Raw genomic sequence first — 19,944 nt, 5'->3', positions numbered from 1 at the left:
TAGATGATAATGTCATCCAAATAGGCAGCGGCGTGCAGCGGTATCGCGGTCTGAGGATCCGATCCATGAGTAAGCTGGAGCGTGGCTGGGGCCCGAACAAACCGAAAGAGCGTCACAAATTGGTGTAATCCAAGCGGCGTGGTGAAGGCTGTTTTCTCGCGGGACATTGGTGTCAAGGGGATCTGCCAATAGCCCTTTGTTAAATCCAGGGTCGAGTAAAATCGAGCAGTACCTAACCCGATCGAGCAGTTCATCAACACGGGGCATTGAGTGCAGCGTCAAATTTAGACACAGCGTTGACTTTCCTGTAATCCACACAGAACCGAACCGACCCATCACTCTTGGGAACAAGAACAACCGGGCTGGACCAATCACTGTGGGATTCCTCTATTACGCCCATATCGAGCATTGCATCTAATTCTTCGAGCGACTTTCTTTTTATGTTGGAGTAGCGATAGAGGCGACAGCGCACCACAGCGCCGGCTTCGGTCTCGATGTGGTGCTGTATGAGGTTACATGCGGCCGGGAGAGGGAAAACACGTCCGCAAACTCTTTTTGTAACTCAGAAACCTCTGTGAGCTGCAGCGGTGAGAGCTGGTCCCCACAAGTGACGGGTGTTAAGATTGTAGTTTTTGTTTACCTCGGTCCGAGCTCCGCCCTCTCGGAACTACCGTGGCCAGCGTCACAGAGGCCGCCTCCTCCCTCCACAATTTCAGGAGGTTGAGGTGATATATTTGTGCAGCGCCCCTCTGTCGATGCGTTTGACTTCATAATCGAGATCCCCTACTGCGTCGTGTGACCTCAAGCGGTCCTTGCCACTTGGCGAGTAATTTTGAGCTTCGATGTTGGGAGTAATACAAGCACTTTATCTCCGGTGCAAATTCCGTAGCTGAGCACCCCTGTCATACAGCCGGCGTTGGCGTTCTTGAGCCTGGAGCAAATGCTCTTGTGTTAGTAAGCCCCAGTGTGTGGAGCTTTGCTTTCGAAGATCAAGCGTATTGAATTTCATTTTTGGCATTAGAAGGTCCCTCCTCCCAATTTTCACGGATGACATCGAGGACCCAGCGTGAGCGTCGTCCGTTACAACAACTCAAGCGGGGAGAACCGGTGGAGGCTTGCGGGACCTCTCGTACTGCAAATAACAGGGGTCTAGCCACTTATCCCAATTTCTAAGCGTCATAGGTATGCAATTTACTGAATCATGTTCTTGGCGTTTTATTAAACCGTTCCACTAGGCCATCTGTCTGAGGATGAGTAGCAGCTAGTCTTGAATCGATTTGATGCCCAAGAGCTCGTAAAGTTAGCGAAGTGCTTCGTGACATAAGCGTTGTGCCCTGGTGGGTGAGGATCTCTTTCGGGATCCCCACCGGGAGATTATCTTGAAGAGTGCCCCTGCAACACTGCGTCGCGGAGATGTTGCTCAGAGGCACTGCTTCGGATACCGGCGTCGCGTAATCCACTAGGACTAACGCGGCGATGTCCGGCGTGCTGACCGTTCTAATGGCCCGGCGAGGTCCATCCCAATTCTTTCGAAGGGGACCTCGATTAATGGTAGAGAGCGCAATAGGCTTTTAGGGTGGCGGTGGGTTTACCAGCTGACATTCGCGACGCGCCGCACACCACCTCGCGGGCGTCACGCCAATGCCCGGCCAATAGAAGCGGGCTATTAGGCGGAGAAGTGTTTTTCGTTCCCCTAGGTGACCGGCCATAGGATTATAGTGAGCGCCTGGAAAACCATTTCCCGGCGGCTCCGTGGAATCAACAATTGAGTTACTTTTTCCTTTGTCTGAAGCGTCCTCGTCACCCTGTATAGCGATCATTGATCAGCGAAAATGCGGATATGAGGCGGCGACACCGGCGGAGTTGTTGACCATCGATTACTCTCACTTGGTCAAAGCGTGCTTAAGGGTTTCATCCGCGACTGCTCAAGGGAAGTCCCCTCCGGGAACTCCGGAGGGTCCACCTGCCCCTTCCCGTCACTTTCGGAGCAGCAGAGGGCGGCCCTGGCTCCGCCTCCCCGCCAAAGCCTCGCACATCACACACCCCTTCACTTTCACGCAGGACCCATCCGCGCAAACTCCCTCAATAATTTCCTAAAGTTTGGCCAATCTGTACCCAGAATTAGCGGATGGGTGAGTGAGGGACTAACAGCTGCCTCTACACTATGCTTTTCTCCCTGAATTTGATCGCCAAAGTCACCACGGGATATTTGTGAATATCCCGTGCACCACCTTACCCTCACCAATTTAGCTGAGCCCAAAGCCCGGGTTGAACCAAGCGTTGGTGGATGGTGGTCTGGTTACAGCGGTATCCAACAAAGCTTGGTATGTACCCTAGATTCTTACGGAATCCGATGCGCTCCAGCTTCGATCGGGGGCAGTCTGTGGAACATCGGAGACCCGTACCACCGCCCCTATTTCCATCAGCGGACACTGATCCGGAAGTGGTCCGGTCTCCGCACCTCCAGCAGACCGGCCCAGGCGCTGCGGCCGCACCGTGCTGGCGAGCCCCCACCTGAGGAGGAGGCGGCTGAAGGATGGAGAAAGGGCTTGGTGGGTGTTCCCAAGACCGGGGAGCTGGAGCGTGAGCAGCTCCACGCCTGCGGGGGGCAGGAGCGGACCCTGGGGAGAGAGCAGGCGAGAGGGAAGAGGGAGGGAAAAAAAACAGGGGAAGACACAGAGGAAGGGGAGACAGACAAAGAGGGCTCGTCCGCCCTAGGAATCGCCGCCATGTGGTCCTCCATGAGCGGACGGCTTCCTCCAGCGGCGCCGGGCGGTGGCACTGGACCCACTCGGCCGTCTTCGGGGCAAGCGCTGGACAAACTGCTCCAGTACCACCTGGTCGACGAGCTCCTCGGCGCCCGCGGTCCAGCGCAAGCAGCCACCTCCGACACGCATCCGCGGAGCCGTTGAGCGGCATAAGCGGGCGGTCGGATTTCTCAAGTTTTAAGGCCGGAAGAGTTGGCGACTTTCTTCTGGGGACCGACCAACCCGTTGCAGGATGGCTTTTCGCAGGTCGTTGTAAGCCAGGAGGCTTGTTGCCGGCAGTTGTTGGGCCGCGAGTTGTGCTTCCCGGACAGGAGAGGGACTAACCGGGCTGCCCACTGGTCTTGGGGCCACCCCAAATCTCCGCCGATCCTCTCGAAGAGGTCGATGAAGGCCTCTGGGTAGATCCGCCCGGCCCCATCTTCTGTAGCGCGGTGGGGGCAATGTGGCGTGGTGTCGAGGGTCGCGGCTGCGGCTGGAGCGGCCTCCTGGCTGAGGAGGCTCGGATGGCGTGCCGGTCCTCTGCTTGAGCCCGCATGATTTCAAAAAAGCGGCGATCCTGGTCTTGCGGAGCTCAAGCAGGGATTGTTGGTGGCTCTGGTGGAGTGTCGCTGAGGGACTGGAGGACTTCAGCCAGCTGGGAGGACTCTATGGGGCGACTCTGTTCCATTATTATGGTTTCCGGGTTTCGGCACCAGTGTAAAACCCTCACGGGAAGGAGGACAGGAAGCGAAGGTTTCAGCGAGAAGGTAAGGTTTTTAATGGCTGTCTGTCTCACAATCATTTACAAAAACCAACACACAACAACACAAGCGCACTGGGTTGGCTTGCTCTGGTCGGCTTCCCTCTGCTCTGAGGCTGCTGGCTTTTTCACCGCTCTCCTCACTCTACTGCAATTAGAGACAGGTGTTAGTCATAATTTGGCCCAGGTGTGAGCGCCCTTACCGCTTCTCTCTCCCGGACGGGCGCTTGACCACGCCCCCGCTGCCACACACACATTCTCATCTAAAAAAAGGTTTGCTTTTCACCACAACACAAAACACACAGAACACTCTGCTGCGTGTGTCTCTCCTCCTGGGCTGTTATATCCCTCTCATTTCTCACTGCAAACACAAACAGCTGTGAGAGATCATTTTCCACAGGTGTCTATCCTTACTGTTCTTCCTCTCGTGGCCTCACTCTCCACATTTTTAACACGCTTCAATTACATTTAAAAGTTATAAAAAATGCAGTTCTCATTACACATGTTCACATAATTGGAAAACACTCTGGGCTATAAATCATTAAATAAGATATAGCTAATTCTAAATGTACATACCCAGTCCTTGCATGTGTGCAAAACGTCGTCAAATTCCACACATGCAATACATATGCATCCTTCAAAAGTAACCCATAACAAAAACTCAGTTTTTAACATACAACTCTTCTGAACATGTTTAATGCAATTAATATGCATTTTATATTTACCCAAAAAAGTATCAAATGATGAACAAAACGGGAGCTATCTTGCACAACGTATGTTCTCATGTCTTTAACATGAGTGCATGAAACTAGGTGTCGCAAAACTCTGGTTCTTATAGGGGCCATGTCCAATTTTTGACTAGAGTTACATAATATGGAATTTCTTACATTAGTTTGCCTATAGGGACGACAGTCACTGTTCGCTCATTTAAAAATCACAGATTCAGTAAGGCACCTACAAGGGAAGTAAATGGTGCCAGTCCAGTAACATTCAAATACACACTGTTTCAAAAGTAGTATACAGGTGCTGGTCATATAATTAGAATATCATCAAAAAGTTTATTTATTTCACTAATTCCATTCAAAAAGTGAAACTTGGATATTATATTCATTCATTACACACAGACTGATATTTTTCAAATGTTTATTTCATTTAATTGTGATGATTAAAACTGACAACTAATGAAAATCCCAAATTCAGTATCTCCAAAAATTAGAATATTACTTAAGGCTAATACAAAAAAAGGATTTTTAGAAATGTTGGCCAACTGAAAAGTATGAACATGAAAAGTATGAGCATGTACAGCACTCAATATTTAGTTGGGGCTCCTTTTGCCTGAATTACTGCAGCAATGCGGCGTGGCATGGAGTCGATCAGTCTGTGGCACTGCTCGGGTGTTATGAGAGCCCAGGTTGCTCTGATAGTGGCCTTCAGCTCTTCTGCATTGTTGGGTCTGGCGTATAGCATCTTCCTCTTCACAATACCCCATAGATTTTCTATAGGGTTAAGGTCAGGCGAGTTTGCTGGCCAATTAAGAACAGGGATACCATGGTCCTTAAACCAGGTACTGGTAGCTTTGGCACTGTGTGCAGGTGCCAAGTCCTGTTGGAAAATGAAATCTGCATCTCCATAATGTTGGTCAGCAGCATTCCTGGTAGACGGCTGCATTGACCTTGGACCTCAGAAAACACAGTGGACCAACACCAGCAGATGACATGGCACCCCAAACCATCACTGACTGTGGAAACTTTACACTGGACTTCAAGCAACGTGGATTCTGTGCCTCTCCTCTCTTCCTCCAGACTCTGGGACCTTGATTTCCAAAGGAAATGCAAAATTTAAATGCAAAACATAACTTTGAACCACTCAGCAGCAGTCCAGTCCTTTTTGTCTTTAGCCCATGAGAGACGCTTCTGATGCTGTGTCTTGTTCAAGAGTGGCTTGACACAAGGTATGCGACAGCTGAAACCCATGTCTTGCATACGTCTGTGCGTGGTGGTTCTTGAAGTACTGACTCCAGCTGCAGTCCATTCTTTGTGAAATCTCCCCCACATTTTTGAATGGGTTTTGTTTCACAATCCTCTCCAGGGTGCGGTTATCCCTATTGCTTGTACACTTTCTTTTTCTACCACATCTTTTCCTTCCCTTCGCCTCTCTATTAATGTGCTTGGACACAGAGCTCTGTGAACAGCCAGCCTCTTTAGCAATGACCTTTTGTGTCTTGCCCTCCTTGTGCAAGGTGTCAATGGTCATCTTTTGGACAGCTGTCAAGTCAGCAGTCTTCCCCATGATTGTGTAGCCTACAGAACTAGACTGAGAGATCATTTAAAGGCCTTTGCAGGTGTTTTGAGTTAATTAGCTGATTAGAGTGTGGCACCCGGTGTCTTCAATATTGAACCTTTTCACAATATTCTAATTTTCTGAGATACTGATTTGGGGGTTTTTCATTAGTTGTCAGTTCTAATCATCAATTAAAAGGAATGAACACTTGAAATATATCAGTCTGTGTGGAATGAATGTATACATTATCCAAGTTTCACTTTTTGAATGGAATTACTGAAATAAATCAACTTTTTGATGATATTGTAATTATATGACCAGCACCTGTACATGTAAACATGACACTAGTGATAAAATCACTAGTTTACTGGCATTGTCATGGCAATTAAGTTGTTATAATAATATAACTTTACACTGATAAGGTTAGTAAGTGATTTTATTACACTATCAAATCATGTTAATATCTATAATATTTACATCTTGTAGCTATACCTTGTATTATACATGTGTATTTTCATGTTCATGGACTGCCCCCATCCACTTCCATTGTAAGTGCCTTGCAGTAGTCACCATTGTTTGCTTGATTTTGTTTATTTGTTGTCTTGTAAATAAACTTGAATGCTTCTACCAACCTTTTCATTAAACATACATTTGCAAGTTAATTTTATGGCATTTCTTTTCAAGACAATTGTATTTTTGTGGCCCCTCGTCCTTGTGTGAATTGCTCTGATCTGCATGGATTACTAATGGGGAGGAAGAGTGTTTGTGAACAGGTAGTTTGAACTCTACTTGGACAGAGCCTGTCAAGTAAGCTGTGTAAGCACTGCTTGAATGTGGATAGACAGACACAATTAGTTCAAGAAGAGGCGTGTTAAGAGGATTCATTTGTTCCTAATTTAGATACTCTGGGATACTCTAATAGTTGATTGTAATCAGAGGCATCAAACAGACAAACAAGCTCACATGATATTTTCTCTGCAACCTTTTTTAGTTATTTCAACATATTCTCATTCATAATGCCAATAAGAATTTAATGCTTCTATATCTTTCACAAATCCTTTATTTATTATTTTTTTTCTTCAGAGACCACCCAGGCAATCTCGGTTGTAAAAAGAGGGGTTACCTCTTACCCATCCTCACTAACACTGCAGGGAAGAATAGGTATAAGTATTAATTCAGTTCATTAACACTTTGCATTCCATTTTATTCATTCACTTGCCTATGTAAACAAAAGTTATAAGGACAGAAGTGAGATTACAAGTGCTTTGTTAACTCTGAAACTGCAGTGGATGAGATCACAGAATGTAAGGCTGTGACCTGGTTTCCACTGGTAACCATTCTTTTATGATGTGAGACTTGATGTTCAGTCAACTTTATGGATGGAAAAAGATCAAACAAAAACGAGGATATGCTCCAGACTTTCTGTCTGGATGAGAACCAAAAAAGAAGACATTTTAGATGCATTAATAACTTATAATCTTTTAATTAAAGGTAGACCTACATCCAGGGCCACTGCTAAAATTAATGGGACCAGGAAAAAATTTTGATTGGTCAGCCCCCTCTGCTGATTATAGAAAGAGGACATTAGTGGGCCTCTATCAACAAAGGTGCCTCCTCCCGACAACGATTCCACCTACATCTCTCTTTATGGCCTATACCTTCTGCCAAGTGTTCCTTTTTTCCTCTAATTCACTTCTTGGAAATGTTTCAGATTATGAAGACTGTTTATGTGGATATGGGAGAGAGGACTGAACTTTGTCAAGGCCAATGGGAGGAAATGTATTTTACAACACCCACAGTACCTCACTCAAACTACACCTCAAAAAGAGCCACAGGGCACAGAAATCTCATATCGCTTTTTATTTTTTTATTGAGTGGAAACCATACTAAGCCAGCTGGACTTGGCCAGTACCAGCAGAGCTAAATGTTAAACCTTAAATTATACTCTAGCGTTCCTTACAGAGCCCCGCCTAAACCTCACCAACCTTCTGTACATACAAGATACAGTGCCCTCTGTCATAATTAAACAAAGATTATGTGTGAGAAAGCAGACTGATAGGTAGCAATAGCCTATCTATGTTGTAAATACTTTTAAAATTACTATATGTAATTTTTCTCATGAGATCACCTGGAGGGTCTCTATTTGTAACAAAAACCTTCTGAATAACTTCATAATTTTATAACATGTTTGTAATAAAGTATGTGCTTCATGTTCCATATTGCACCTATAGACCTTTAGTATCGCCATATTTAATTTTTGATGGCTATCAGGGAAAAATGTTAATGGCTTGTACTGTAGTGTTGATATTTCAGCTGAAAACGCATTAAAATGACATCTTTTCAAAATACTTTTAGAAGACAAAAAAAGTTAAAAAAAGTTTTGAAAATGAGATGTGATCTCAAGGACTTTTATACCGCACAAACTCATTTTCGTTCCTGTGAAAAATGTAATATGTCTATAAAGGTGCGTTCAGATAGAAAAACTTATGAGAGTGTTTACGTCTTCATATAACTCGTAAATACACATTCTAAACTCTGAATTCTATAAAAGCTCTGACTTGAACATCATCACGTCATGTTAAAGGAACCAATATGAATTCTGTTTGATAAGCCATATTATTATGCCATTGATGCCTGATGTATATATTCTTTTCTAAAAGCTTTTGGAAAAATATATAGAGGTGAATGAATGAATGTAGTGAATAACATTTTGCTGTTATCAACACCAAAGTGTTATAAGTGTTGTCAATAATGACTTAAAGGGATAGATCACCCAAAAATGTAAATTCTCACATCATTTTTTCACACTCATGATATCTCAGGAATGCATGACTTTCTTTCTTCACCAGAACACATTTGAAGAAAATTTGAAAAATATATTATCTGTTTACAGGTGAGAAAAGGGAATGCTTTACAGCAGCTTAGTTGGTTTTGGTTAACATCTGCATTTATCTGTTTCTTTACTCACAATGGTGCGTTTGTGTGCTCATCCTGGATGTCTCAACCGTGGAGAACGTCAGATTGCGTCCGTACGTCACACCAAAGACTGTTCACCCACTCCTCAAGGAGTGATGGTTTATATATATATATATATATATATATATATATATATATATATTTGCACCAAAAGTGATCGAATCGCTTAAGAAGACAAATTTAAATGCTGGAGTCGTTTCAATGAAGTTCAATGAGGATATATTTGTCTAATTTTCTTCAAACGTGTGAAGAAGAAAGAAAGGCAAATAATACGAACAGGAAAATCATGATGAGGGTGAGTAAATAACGACAGAATTAAAAAAAAAAATTGGCGAACTATCCCTTTAAAAGTTCCGAGGACGTGAATAGTAGATATACTACAAATTACCATCGCGAAATGACTCGAAATAATTAATGGCTGTGTCCTCCGAAGGTCGCATTTGTCGGCCGCATACGTCATCGAGGCGGTCTTGTTTCGAGACATATCCAGCTGCAGACCCGCAGCACAACCAGTTTCAGAACCCCAGTTTCAGAACCCCAGCGCCAGAACCTGAAGTGAGGGGCGGAGTTATTGACAATGAGACAAGCATGGCGGAGAGCATGGTGAGTTGTGTAACGTTGTCTAACGTTTTTGAAATCATGTGGTGAAAAATTATCGCATATATTAAGTTCAGCGTTTATCTGCTAAATAATTAATTTGTGCATAACTTTATCATCTTATTGAAGCTTGAATATGTTGTCATACTTTATTGTATTAAGACATTGTTTTGATATAATTAAACCAATGATTGGTGTGGTGGTGTTTTTATTTTAATTTTTTAAAGTTGTTAAATACGGAACAAGGAAGAATTTTTTTAATTTGACGTTTACAGAGATAATGTTCCTTAATTTTTGCTGTTTTCCAGTATGCTCTACATCTTGTCTTGGGAGCGCCCTTTGATTTTATGTCTGTAAGTAATTACCAGTTCAAGTAATTGACCTTTATGATGTTGTAGCAGTTGAAATATCAAGATTTCTCTATTTTTGTCTTCCAGTGCGACTTTCCAAACATACGGAGATGGTGGGCTCTTATTCTTCTGAAGAACTTTGGGGTTTTCTCTGAAAGGTAGATACTGGACATTTACTCCAGCCCACCGTTACATTTGCACCCTCTTCTGATTAATTTTAAATTAACCAAGATATATATATTCCAGTGCAGAAACCCTACAAGAGTCCCTTCCATGTGAAGAACAAGCTACGCTTAGCAGCAGTGAGGCGGTGTGTGTGTATATATATATATATATATATATATATATATATATATATATATGTATATATAATCTCTTAACATATAATACATTTATATGTCACATTTATAAAGTCACATTTTCCTTTAATATTCTGTAATGAAGGAGCTCCCAATAATCCGGCACATGAAAGAAGCTGTGAAATGGCTCCATTCCAACAGCCATCTGCTCAGGGGTCCAGTGGAAGAGCCTCTTTTCATTCGAATGAATGAAGACCACAAGGAAAAGGCCCGCAACAATCTCCTGGAACAGTCAGAAGCTTCCAGAGAGCCCTTTCTATTTCATTTTGTGTTCAGGGATGACATGGAGTTATTTTAGCAAGAATGTAAGGACAAAATGGGCCTGAGAGTGAATGCCTCATTTGATACATTTTAAGTTTAATTTATACAGGATTGTCATGTTAAAATGGGCCTAGGGGTGAATTGGTCATTTGTTGTATATATTTTTATTGCTTCTTTTAAAATGATGCTTAATTTTCTGTCTTTTTTAGTTTTTTGACATGTTTTATTTTACATAAAGAAAAATGCATGCTGCACATGTTCTTGTGAAATAAAGTATATTTTATATAAAATGCCCATAAGTTTCAAGCAATTTTTTTCACCATCATGATCAGGAAGTAACTCTCATAATACAATGAAACGGATAAATATATACAATTATATTACACAAGATCAATGTTTTAAAATGCTTATTGTACTGTACCTTAAAGAATCATTATAACATACGTATAAAGTATGATATTTCAATTTGTAATAACAGCAAAGTACTCTCCAAAACGTTAGGTGGCTACTCGGTTTCGAACGTAAGCTCCGCCCCTCACTTCAGGTTCTGGCGCTGGGGTTCTGAAACTGGTGGTGTAGCCCATAGACATAATAAATACATAGACGCCCTATTGGCCGCTTTGGAACGTTGCTGCGATACGTCAACGCGTCCGCCATTTTGCGGAGGGCAAGACTGCGCTGTAATCAAATGCAAGTAAACGGGTGAGTTGCGGTTTTTCTGGATAAAAACAAAAATAACGTTTACATTTATCAACCTATTTCAGTGGTTCGTACATGGTGTAACGAGTACTTGTCATAAAAGTCGGTTTTATGAAAATATTTAGATTTTCAGGGAATGTACTTTATAATATAAAAAATAAGATAAAACTATACTATAAATCATGTCAACTCATGTCTCAACTTTCACAGCTCGCAAGCAAGCTATTTTAGTCTGACTAACCCCGGTGGCCAACTAACGTTACTGTTACTAATTATATAACGACCAAATACAACCAAAAACAAATGTTCAGTCTTACTTGTGAAAAGTAATTCCCCGAGACCTGTTTTCAATAGTGCGGCGATTTGTACAGCCCCAAGCAGCACATGAGGCAGGCATTTTTCCTCAACTCCCGTTATGAGAGAAATGGGAATGTTGCCCTCCGCAATATGGCGGCCCGTTGACGTACGCTCCAGCGGCCAATAGGGCGTCTATGTATTATTATGTCTATGGTGTAGCCTACTCTCCAAAACGTTAGGTAGCGCTACTCGGTTTAGAACGTAAGCTCCGCCCCTCACTTCAGGTTCTGGCGCTGGGGTTCTGAAACTGGTGGTGCTGCGGATCTGCAGCTGGATACTATAGCTTGTTTCAGAAAAGCGAGTAGGACACTTCGAATGCAGCCTTCGAATGTGACCTCCTTTCACGGGAATTCGGAGGATGCATGAGGTGTATCCTTCGTGGGCACTCACAACCCATAATTATTTGCTTCAACGGAATTGTCTATAAAAATGACGCCAAACACAAGGAATGTTAATTCCCAAGTTGAAGTACCTCAGTAGATGGGTGCAGAGTAGCTATATAATATGTATTATATTAATATATAATTCAAATAAAGAATCAGACTAAAAGTACACATGCTATATATATATATATATATATATATATATATATATATATATATATATATATATATATATATATATATATATATATATATATATTTTTTTTTTTTTTACATCATTATAACTCTCCTAAATGTACCTCTTACATTCTCTTCCAGAGGGACTTTGTTCCCTTGTCACTAAAAGTACAAGCGCTTATTAAAGAGTGGTGTGCTGTCATAGCAACCATGATACCTTCCATTATGGATAGAGTAATGCAGAGCCAGTTGCGACAAGGGACGTTCTAAATGCTTGATCGTCACGTGATTCACGTAGACTTCAGATAGTTCCAGGAAGTGTTTTGGCGGGCATTTCAAACTGTTAGAGTAGAGTGACAGAACTGCGATTTCTGGTAATTAGTAGTCAATAAATGCACTTATTTTATATATTTATGTAACACACCGACATATGTATGTAGCATGAGTATGTTGTTACAGCGATGTTGTTTTTTTAAAGATCAAATCAGCTAATATTTGAGGATTAGTGTTCAGCTACCGTTATTTGCCTCAACTTATTTCAGGCTAGGGTTTCTGTTGCCTTTTATGTTACCTCATGTTCATTGTTTTCACTAATCTCATGGTAACTAATGTCATATTTATGACTTTTCAGATAGTACAGAGACAGGCTGGTGACAGGTGATTTCCAGCTCGCACCGCACAATGGGTCAATGAACTATTAACAGCAGATGTAAAATTGAGTGAAATGAAGCTTATTGTTTACAATTCTATATATAGTAATATAATTATTTATGTATTATAAATATTATATATCTAATGTATAATTCTTACAATACTTATTCATATACACAATATTTTCAGCTTTAAAACAACTTAAGCATACTCGTATATAAACTGCCGTTCAAAAGTAATGAGGCTGAAAATTCAGCTTGGCATCACAGGAGTAAATTACATTTTAAAATACATTAAAATAGAAAACAGTTATTTTAAATTGTAATAATATATTACGATATCACTTTTTTGTATTTTTATTCAAATAAATGCAATAACTATTTACAGCAATTCATGAATACAGTTCTAATAAATGAAATAGCATGCCAAGCATTTTGTATGTGTCCTTTCTTTCATGTTGTCGTTGCATAGTCTTCACCATGGTTTGCTGTGCTGCATGGGGATGCTCCAATCGCTCAGAGAAAGGTGTGTGAATGTATGGCTTCCCCACTGACATGGAGAGGAGAAAAAAATGGTTGGCTCAAGTCAGCAGGAGCAATCTAAATATAAATAAAAATTACAACAACAAAAAAAAATGTGTGAGGCATTTATACATTTATTTGCACTTTTTCACATGGAAATACCCCAATGGGAATTTTTTTTACTAGAAATAAGGACCAAGCAAAGTCTTGCAAAACCCAGGGAGCTAAATCTCATGGTAAGGGTGCAGTCACATTGCAGGGAGTCATCAGTGTTACCTATAACTGTGCCTTTAACCATCATGCGATATGTACAGTATGTGGGTAGACAAAGTTGTGTGTGGAAACTAAACTCAAATCACTCTGCAGGCACATTTTGAGGCAAACCAATTTGTCATGACAAAAAAATTCAAGAGTAGGCTGAGACCAGATGCTATTTCCACCATCTTTGTGCATCGTCCTGTGGTCAAAAAGAGGAGGGCCCATATATATAAAATACATGTTAAGTATGATTACTTCTATAATAAAGTAGTATTATATAATACAGTTCTGGTATTTAGTATGATTCCCCATTAAGCCTAGTATGCTTCCTTTTTCAAAACTGCTCCCCTATTTTAAGAGTTTTTGTTGTTGTTGACATAAATCCAAAATTCAGCTGAGCTGAAATATAGACAGGTAACTGTTAATAGTCAATTGAATCACAATGCCTAAAAACACTCCACCCATATGTTTTGCAAACTCAATTCACACTAAATTTATATCAATAGGGTGCACTTTATTATTTAATACGTGTAATAGGAAACAAACTTGATATCCTCATTTTTACCACTTCCACCCACCGCTGTCACACGTGGTCAAACATTATATTGAACTAATATGCAACTTACCTCACCCTGCAAAACATATATGTTTAGACTCCGTTTCTCTAATTCCAAAAACGATGGATGAAACTGAATCAAGAGAACAGATTTTACAATTAATAGGGTGTTCGTTACTAACTTTATCCAGCTCCAATCCTTGCCTAATCTGTTAGTTATCCGATAACATCCCTTATCTCCTAATTTAATGAGTAATACTCAACTATAAGGTTTTAATTTACAAGTTATTTTTATTTAGATGTACTGATAATATACAGAATAAGATAATATTATTCTTTAAACGTCTCACCTTTTAAAAGTGTGTCGCAAACGGTTTGTTCTGCTGCATCTCTACGGCGCGGCATGTGTTTGCTGCTACTTCCGGGAACTATTGAGAGGCTCCACGAGCCACCATTGCTGTAAAAAAAACGTTCCATTGGAATCAATGGAGTTGTCGCAACTCTCTCTCTATATGGCTCTGCCCTTACTCACCTGTGGCCGTGACATCCCTTGCTTGAGGCTATGGCAAGTAACGTTAGACCAACTAGTATCGCTGGAATGGCTAGCCTCTGCAGTGTTGGGAGTTGGATCGACCTCTTGTGAACTGCTACACCCTGGGTCTTCTCCCCTTACCTCGCTGCTCTCTTCTGCCAACTTTGGTGGTCTTTGATTAAAGAAACGCTGTATATCCATGGTAACTGTCACACGAAATAGCTCAGCATAGTTGTTAAAAAAAAATAAATAACAGCTATCATTCCCTCTCGAGAGGTCTCTCCTATTGCATATCGCGAACGAGCCTGCTACCACCGTGCTGCCATCCCCTCTGTTCGAGCCGCGCAAGAAAAAGCGCCGCTCACGGAGGCCGCCAGAGCACGCAGACTTCAGTGACGTCACGCCGGGCCAGTCCCCGCGTGCTTCACCACCACCCCTCCGGCAGACCAGCACCCCTCCGGAGCGGTGGGTCTCGTCTCGTTCGGCGCGTCAGGGGACGACGGTGAAAAGGATGACAGCCTTTCCATTGACATTGCATCCGACGACTGGCCGGGCTCGGCCTTTCGACGCCGCAACGTCGACATTAGCGGACACGAGCAGGGGCACCAGCATGGACTCAGAGATTGTCCGCATCCTGTCCAAAGCCGTGGAAGACCTCGGGCTCGACTGGTCTTCTCCGGAAGAACCCGCCCGCAGCCGGCTGGACGAGTGGTTCCTGCAAGGGCGCCGGCAGGCCCCTCGACAGAGACCCTCTCCTTTCTTCCCCAAAGTTCACGACGAACTCACAAAGTCGTGGAAAGCCCCGCACTCTGCTCGCCTGAAGCCTTCTTTCTATTCCTCGCTCTCCTCGGTGGGCGGCGCGAGAGAAAGAGGCTACGAGGGAACCCCGCCCCTCGAGGAGGCTATGGCCAACCATCTGTGCCCACCCTCCACCGCTGGATGGAAAGCCAAAGCTTCTCATCCCTCGAAGCACTGCCGATCTACCTCAGCTCTCGCCGGTCGCGCATACGCCGCCGCCGGCCAAGCTGCGTCAGCGCTTCATTCCATGGCTGTGCTGCAAGTCTATCAGGCCAAACTTCTCCGCATCCATCGGCCGGGCCATGGCTAACCTGACTGTCCTTGAGCGCCATCTGTGGCTGACGCTAACAGAAATGAAGGACACGGATAAGGCGCCATTCCTCTACGCGCCTATCGCTCCAAGCGGCCTGTTCAGACCGGCGGTAAGAGAGGTCGCTGAACGCTTCACTGAAGCCCAGAAGAATTCACAGGCTATGCGTCACTTCCTGCCCAAGCGCTCCAGCTCATCACAGAGCCGCCAGAGACCGCCTCAGCTGCAGCAGCGAGCCAGGGCGGCGCCTCCCGTCTCCCAGCCCAGACCTGAAACGGACGATCGACGCCGCTCGCGTTCCGCTAACCGAAAGCAGCCGCCTGAGCGACAGGGACCTCGGCCCAAGATCGTGCTGAACCCGGAGCCTCGTAAGTCTTCCTAGCCATAGGAAGAAAAAGAGAGAGTGCGTGTCTCGCAAAAGCCGGACCACTCTCTCCAAAACGTGTAAAACATTACCCAGTCCCCTTACAGGCGGCTGGAAATGTCTGTACAGCAGTCAATGGGCCAGTCACAGAACTCGCTCACCTGCAATCAAACGCCGTTTTAACGGCAACACACAGAAATCACAAAAGAGTCATTTTCTGCCTGTGTCACTAAGGGGTCACGTGTCCACACTAAAGTGCGCATTCCCACATATCAATACTGTCCAAACAGTGCCGAATACTTCCCCAGCTCAAGCTGGACGCCCCATAAATGTGGATCGTGTGCCTATTGTCATGTATGCACCACTACACACAAGCACTGTTCCCACAGTTATAAACACTTCCCCAGTAAAAGCGGGAAATACTATAAAGGTAGCGCGCGTGCCTGCTGTCATGCATGCACCCCTACACACAAACACTGTATGCATGCCCAAAAACCCCCCGCCGTGAGCGGGAGGCTTTATGAAAATGGCGCGCGTGCCTACTACGGTATATGCACCCCCACCCATAAGCGCTGCCCATACAGTTTCAAACAGTTCTCTGGCTCATGCTGCGAGCATCACAGATGCGATGCGCGAGCCAAGAAACTCCCCGCTAAGAACGGGAAGCTTTATGAAAGTGGCGCGCGTGCCTATTACAATGTATGCACCCCCACCCGTAAACACTGTCTATACAGTTTCAAACATTTCTCCAGCTCATGCTGCGAGCATTACGGAGATAGCGCGTGCCTGTAATCTCACACGCACCCCTGCACTCGGCACTCAACAAAGCTGCTCAGCGCGCTCCCGCGCCTCTGAGAGCTGTAAGCTCAGTGTTAGCACAAGGCAATTCACTGGCAGGGCCCATACGTCACTGCGACATGCCCCCAGCCAGCATTCAGCCCATATCTGTGCGAGCAAAAGCCTGGGAAAAAATCCCCGACATGCCGAAATGGGTTTTGAACATAATAAAACACGGTTACTCGCTTCAATTCGCTCGCAGACCACCCCGCTTTTCAGCGGTGGTCGAGACGAAAGTGAGGAAAGATGTTTCACATGTTCTACGCACCGAGGTGCTCAAACTGATAGAGAAGGGCGCTATAGAAACTGTTCCTCCCTCTATGAGCGAGGCGGGTTTTTACAGCTGCTACTTTCGTCCGAAAAGGACGGTGGCCTCCGCCCCATCCTAGATCTCAGACATCTGAACAAAGCTTTAATGATTCGCTCGTTCAGAATGTTAACGACCAAACATATCCTCGCGCAAGTTCGCCCGGGGATTGGTTTCTATCAGTGGATTTGAAAGACGCTTACTTTCACATTCCGATAGCGCCTCATCACAGGCCATTTCTGAGATTCGCTTGAGGGACAGTCATACCAGTACACAGTACTACCATTCGGCCTATCATTGGCCCCCGTACATTCACGAAATGTATGGACGCAGCACTTTCCCCCCTGAGACAGCGGGGAGTGCGAATACTGAATTACCTCGATGATTGGCTAATCCTAGCACAATCAGAGAGTCAGTTAACGACGCACAGATCTTGGATTATCAGCCATCTGGAATGCCTGGGTCTGAGAATCAATTTTGCAAAGAGCGTGCTATCCCCCAGCCAGAATATCTCTTTTCTGGGAATAGTGCTAGACTCAGTGCAGATGACGCGCGCTCGCTATTCGGCGCCTTGCAACATCATTCAGAGCGGGCGTGCGCGCCCCGTCAAACGATTTCAAAGGATGCTCGGTCTCATTGCCTCGGCATCAGCTGTACTCCAGCTAGGATTGCTGCACATGTGTCCTCTCCAACGCTGGCTCAAGAGCCATGTCCCCACTCACGCGTGGCGCTCGGGCCACTTTTTAATCAAAGTGAATCACGGCTGTATAAAAGCCCTGACGCCCTGGAAGGCCATCGACTGGTATCAAACCGGCGTGAGTCTGGGCGTGAACACACGGAGAAAAATGATCACGACAGATGCCTCCAAAATAGGATGGGGGGCCCTTTACGAGGGCAGGCCTGTCTCCGGTTTTTGGTCAAACCCGGAAAAGCGCCTACATATAAACTGTCTGGAAATGAAAGCGGTCGCCTTGGCTCTCAGAGCCCTGCTTCCGTACCTGAAAAACGAACACGTCCTGGTCCGAACGGACAACATGACGGTAGTATCATATATAAATCACCAGGGTGGACTCAGGTCGAGCTCCCTGCACTCTATGGCCAGGGAGCTCATCTTATGGTCACAGCACAACCTGCACTCGCTGAGAGCAGCGCATGTGCCAGGCGTCCTGAACCAGGGAACGGACATGCTGTCCAGAGACAAAGTTCTCCCAGGAGAATGGTCTCTCCACCCCCTGACGGTTCAGTGGTTATGGCAAACCTTTGGCGAGGCAGAGGTCGACCTCTTCACCTCCAGGGAAAATGCGCACTGCCCTCTTTTCTTCTCAAAGAGCACGGACGCGCTCACCCAAGTCTGGCCGAGCCGCCCCTTGTATGCTTTTCCCCCGATCGCGATGCTACCTCAGGTCATCAGTCGGATCAGGGAGGTGAAATGTGCAGTGCTCCTGGTAGCCCCACTCTGGAAGAACCAGACGTGGTTTCCAGAACTAATGCAGATGATGCAATCTGCCCCATGGCCGATTCAGTTGAGGCTGGACCTCCTCAGGCAGGCCAACGGGATGATTCTTCATCCCCGCCCGATCTGTGGGCCCTTCATGCATGGCCCCTCAACGGGTTCCAGAGAACCTCCCCAGCGGAGTGTTGAGAACCATCACTGAGGCGCTGAGCGCCCTCTACGAGGCGCTTATATGCCCAAAAGTGGAAAGTGTTCAGTGACTGGTGTGATACCAAGAGCTTGAACCCCAAATCGTGCGAGATACCAAGTGTACTCGCCTTTTTGCAAGAGCTGCTGGAGGCGGGCCGCACACCCTCCACGCTCAAAGTCTATGTGGCTGCCATAGCAGCGTCACACAATCCTGATAAAGAACGCTCATTAGGGAAAACGACCTAATCATTCGTTTCCTAAGAGGCGCTAGGAGGATGAACCCTCCTCCCCCTCGGTACCAATCTGGGACCTGGCCACGGTCCTGGACGCACTCAAGAGTGCCCCGTTCGAACCTCTCCGAACCGTGCACCTTAAACAGCTCTCGCTCAAAACTGCGCTCTTGCTGGCACTCGCCTCAGTCAAGAGAGTGGGCGACCTGCACGCGCTGTCATCAAGCGCTGCTTGCTTGGAATTTGGACCTAACGACTGCAGAGTTGTCCTTAGGCCAAAGCACGGGTATATTCCTAAAGTGCTCTCCACACCCTTCAGGATACAGGTGATATCTCTGGCAGCGCTATCGTCTCCAGCAGACGAAAGCGACGCTAATTTACTCTGCCCGGTCAGGGCACTCAGAGTATACTTGGAACGTTCTGCCTCGTTCAGACAGACGGAACAATTATTCGTATGCTTTTGCGGCCGCACTAAAGGTCTCGCAGTTTCAAAGCAAAGAATATTGCGCTTGATAGTGGATGCTATAGCGCTGGCTTATGAAGCCAAGGGCCTTCAATGCCCCTTAGGCGTCAGAGCTCACTCTACGAGGAGCATGGCCTCCTCGTGGGCGTGGTCGAGTGGGATACCCATTGAGGATATTTGTGCGGTGGCAGGCTGGGCCTCGCCTTCGACATTTATCAGGTTTTATAACCTACAGGTCCCCTCATTGCATTCCAACAATCTATCAGCCTGACTGTAGTATGGACTGGAGTACGTATATGCTGAGCATTATCTCCTCCCTTATAAGGTCCGTCTCTGACTGACTTAGAGGGTTTATTATGCATATCAGTAAATAGAAAAATCAGTACATAAGATATGTGCTTGTGTTTTTACAATGAGCGCCCCACCATGGGCCACCTTGGGGCAAAGGCGCTCTGTATTATCCGATTATATAGCTCGTCGTTGGCCGGCTCGTTGAATAATCACTTTGCTTTAAGGCTCAGGCATCTGC

At 45.0% G+C, this 19,944-nt stretch overlaps 2 long non-coding RNA genes across 2 annotated transcripts; one reads left to right on the top strand and one right to left on the bottom strand.

Moving 5' to 3' along the window:
- The first annotated feature begins 9,763 nt into the window (after window positions 1-9,763).
- LOC127625178 (uncharacterized) lies at window positions 9,764-10,390 on the top strand. The gene is made up of 3 exons (XR_007968266.1): window positions 9,764-9,868; window positions 9,957-10,020; window positions 10,155-10,390. It is a non-coding gene; the product is annotated as an uncharacterized LOC127625178 (long non-coding RNA).
- Window positions 10,391-12,997: 2,607 nt separating this feature from the next.
- Window positions 12,998-14,394, bottom strand: LOC127625306 (uncharacterized). Its single transcript, XR_007968273.1, has 3 exons — window positions 14,283-14,394; window positions 14,003-14,065; window positions 12,998-13,196 (listed from the first exon to the last, which is right to left on the bottom strand). It is a non-coding gene; the product is annotated as an uncharacterized LOC127625306 (long non-coding RNA).
- Between the last annotated feature and the right edge of the window lie 5,550 nt (window positions 14,395-19,944).

Source organism: Xyrauchen texanus, chromosome 31, assembly GCF_025860055.1.
Source record: "Xyrauchen texanus isolate HMW12.3.18 chromosome 31, RBS_HiC_50CHRs, whole genome shotgun sequence".
Lineage (NCBI taxonomy): Eukaryota > Metazoa > Chordata > Actinopteri > Cypriniformes > Catostomidae > Xyrauchen > Xyrauchen texanus.
This window is presented reverse-complemented; position numbering and strand designations above follow the sequence as displayed.